Source organism: Penaeus monodon, chromosome 44 (assembly GCF_015228065.2).
Source record: "Penaeus monodon isolate SGIC_2016 chromosome 44, NSTDA_Pmon_1, whole genome shotgun sequence".
Lineage (NCBI taxonomy): Eukaryota > Metazoa > Arthropoda > Malacostraca > Decapoda > Penaeidae > Penaeus > Penaeus monodon.
In genome coordinates this window covers 2311769-2316243 of record NC_051429.1, presented here as the reverse complement: position 1 = coordinate 2316243, position 4475 = coordinate 2311769, and positions in this window count along the sequence as shown.

Here is a 4475-nt window from a genome sequence, read left to right as displayed (position 1 = left end):
TTAAAAAAAGGCATTTTTCTAATTAAAAAGGTTCTAACATTTTTTTTTTTCGTACAAAATTGGCTGTTTTAGTTTAAATTTAGCGTTTTTCCTTTTAAGCCGGTGACCTTCACCCCGAAAATTTAACGAAACACGCTTTTGTTCTCTAGAAAAATCTAACATCACGCTGATGTTTCTTAATTTTTTTTCTCAAAAGCCTACCGGTCCCCCCTTTTAAAAACGGGGGGAAATCTTTACAAGGTAATGTAAATACCGGGAGAAGTCTAAAGGGCACCGCTACCGCATTGTTTTTTACTAAAGTAAAACGCAACGTATTCTTTTAAAAGACAATGCCCCTGCCAGCCCCTTTTAAAAACATTGCCTTTTTCATCGGGAGGGGTTATAGGAACTTTAATAATTCTGCACTATCCTTTGAAATTGGGGGAATTATAAAATTTCCATCTCGCAGATGAGTGTCCTGTTTTAAAGAAAAAACGGGGATATCCTAATTTCAAAAAAGTTTAAAAAATGCGTAAAACTCCCGACAATAAACTCATTGTCACAAATTCTATATCCCTAAGAAACGGGGACGAGACTACTGACTTTTTAAACTTTAAAACGGCTGATTCAGAAAAATGAAGATAATTAGGGGGTGTGAGGGGGTTTACGGAAAACCCAAAAAATTTTTTAAGGGGGCCATTTAATTGAAACAGTAGGCAAAAGGGGGAATTTCCCTGAATCTTCCCGTTCTATTTTAAAATTGAAAATAAAATGCAATTACAGTCCCCCAAATACTCAATTACTTTAAATTAAATAAAACTTGATATTGATTGAAATTCTTCAAAACAAATTTTTTCCCGCCCCTGTGTTTTTACCAGATAACTTTTTTCACCAAAACCCAGAAAATTTCAAGCCATTCTATGGAAGGGTTGCCTTCTTTGCCTCGAACGATAGCCACGTGTTAGAAATAACCATACGGAATACAAGTATTGTTCTTTAGTTTATGCATTAAAAAACTGGGGAAATGTCACTATGGAAAAACAATTACTAAAGTCACGCCCCTGGCCTCAGCTCTCCCTTTTTTTTAAAGTTTCCCCTATCTGAACCTTATGATCCCAGACTCTACATGAACAGGATCAGTGTGTCTTTGAAAACGAATATGTGGGTCCCAATAGTTTGCCTCCTTACGCTTTCAGTGTCTTCTCACCTTCTCTCTTCTCTCTCCCTCTTTCTCTACTACTGTTCCTCCCACTTCTATGTATAGGTATACCCCGTCACTCTCTCTTTTTTCCTTTTTTTATCTTATATTTTTTTGATTTTCTCTCTCTCTCATGTATATATGTACAATATATTATTATATATATATATATATTATATATATATATATATATATATATATAATATATGATTATATATATTATAATAATAATATATATATAAAATTTATGTATCTCTATATATAACTATAATAAATATTAAAAAGAATAATTTATATATAATATATATATATATAATAATATTAAATATATTAAACACACAAACACCACATCAAATATATTTTATATATATATATATATTATATATTATATAATATATAATATATTATATAATATATATATTATATATATATTTAATATATATATATATATATATTATATATTATTTTATATATATATTAATCATATGTTATATAAAATTTTATATATAATATATAATATATATATATCTATATAATTATATATATTTAATATATTATTTAATTTTATAGATATAGATAATAATGTTTTATGTTATTGTATAAAATGTATTGTTGTATATGTGTGTTTTGTGTTTTTGGTGCTTGGTGTCTTTCTGCATTGACTTTAAATTTCATTTTTTTTACATTATTCCCTGTTTAAAATGTCCTAAAACCCTTTTTCATATAAATGCATACATTTCTCCTTTACCCCAAATTTGATAGAAAATGTTAAAAGGAAAAAAATCAGTTAAAATCCCCCTGTTTTTCCACTCAGTCGCCGTTGTGAAGAAAAGGACACTTCATCAATGATGTGACCATTAGTGCTTTTTTTTTTTATAGCTTTTTACTATATGACGCAATTTTATTATTTTCGAAAGGAAAAAAAATTGGGGTTTAATGCAGGCCAAATTTGACATTTTATTATGCTTGACAAGAACTCTACTAAAAACATTACTCATTAATCAAAAGAAAGATCCTCCAAATTTTACAATTCCTCAATATGTGAAGAGAAACTGTCTCTTTTGATGAAGTTTATGGTGTTTTTTAAAGCAGTCTCATGTTTTCAGAAAATTCTTTGTTTGGTGAAGTACGCCCCATAAACTTCTAGTAAAAGCTTTGACCTCTGTGTCACAAAAAATTTTTCCCCAAATCTATAGGTACGACTTTCATGTACCATGTACTATGTCTATCTTACTTCACCATTAAACTCATTAGGGAGACCTCACAGCTTCGTCAAATTTTCGTGTGAGTAAAAAAACCCCTCCTTCTGTGACAAGGCCTTGTTTTCAAATCTCTTAAATTCTCCTTGATTTTTTCTGCTTTTTAACTATTCTCTCATGGCTTACTAAATCTTCTTTGCAAGAAAGCCCAGTTGGAAATCTCGTCTGTATGGCTTCTCCTTTACTGTACTCTCATATTAATTTTCTGCAGAAGAACTTCTTAGAAATCTCACAGCTGTATGGCTTTTTTCCCATGTGTCGACTTCACATGGCCCCGAGTAATTTTCTGCGAAAAGATCCTCTGTAATCTCCAACCCTTTTTGGATTCTACTTTATATGCATTTTCATATGGCTCTCTAGTGTAGATTTTTTCGAGAAGGCTTTATTTCAAATCTGAAGCCCAAGGTTTCCCTTTTAGTGGACTCTCCGACACACTAATTTGTTTTCCCTTTAAAGGGCCCCGCTGCAAAACTCACAACTATATGGTTTTTTTCATTTTTTATGTATCCGATATATCTTTCTAGATCGTTTTTTGGGTCGGAAAGGGCCCATTCAAATCTCATGGGTGTAGGCTTCTGTTTTATTTATTCTCATATGGGACACTAAAAGAAATTTCCATGAGTGAAATTTCCAGCTGTAGTCTTTTTTTGTTCACTCTCATAGCCCCGCTAGATGATATTTCCCTTTGGAAAGGGCCTTATTGCAAATTTCCAGCTGTATGGCTTTTCATTTGTATGTATTCCCATATGCCCCCACTAATTTTTTTTTCGCCGGAAAAGGCTTGTTACAAATTTTACAGCTGTATGGCTTCTCCTGTGTGTGAACCTCAATGGTTCACTAGACTACGCCTCTGCAGTAAGCCTTGTGCAAATTTCACAGTTTTATGCTTTTCCTTTTTATTATTCTCATTGGCCACTAGATTATTTTTGCCGAAAGGCCTTTTTCAATTCCCCCTGCTGTATGGGTTCCCCTGTGGTGTGCACTCCAGATGGTTCCTAACTACGCCTCTGCGATTAAACCTTGCTGCAATTTCGCAGCTGGGATGGCTTCTCCTTTTTATGTCCCCCTCACGGGGACATAGATAAATTTCCTTGAGAAGGCCAGTTGCAAACTCACAACTGTATGGCTTCTCATTTTTATGTATTTGGATTGCCTTCTAGATAACTTTTTGGGTAGGAAAAGGGCTTATTTTCAAAACTCCAGCTGTTGGGTTTCCAGTATGTACTCTCATATGGGACACTAGTTTTTTAAAATTTTTTTTGAGAGGTAGGGTTTTTGGTTAGGTTTGGTTTAGGTTTTGGTTAGGGTTTGGTTAGGGTAGGTTAGTTTTTAGGTAGTTAGGTTGGTTTGGTTAGGTTTTTTTAGGGTTAGGTAGGTTGGTAGGTTTTGGTTAGGTTTGTTTTGTTAATTCATTCATATTCACCTCCATCTATTTACCCCATTTTCGTTTCCTCCTGTTCGTCTGCCATTTTTTGTTTTTGTTTTGTTTTTGTTCTTGTTCGTCTCTTATATAATTTGTTATTTTGTTATCACCATTTTTACCACAATTACTTGTCTATCTATGTAACATGCTCCCTTTTTCGTTCCCACCCCTTTGCAATTCAACCAAGTTGTCAAGAATCACTCCCCTCGATTGAAATAAAAAAATTTCCCCTTGATTCTTTTTTCAAACTCCTCAATCCCCCATCCCTCACACATCTCACCCACCCCCCCGTCCCATCTAGATTCATTTCTCCTTGATCACCCCTTACCCCGTTTTTTTAACAATTTTTCATTCTGCCACTGGGTCCCCCCCGCCTCTTTTCTTTTTTTGTTCTTGTTCCTGTTCTTTTGCATTAAAAAAAAAAATCAAAATTAAAATAAATACAAACAAAAAACAAAAGTTTTAAAAAAATAAAATAAAAAAAAATTAAGTTAATTAATTCCATTCATTTATCTAAGTCAAATTTTTTTTTCTGTTCTCTTCTTTTTCCCCTACAAAAAAAAAAAATATAATAAAAAAAAAAATAAAATTAAAACAATAAAAAAAAATCATAAGA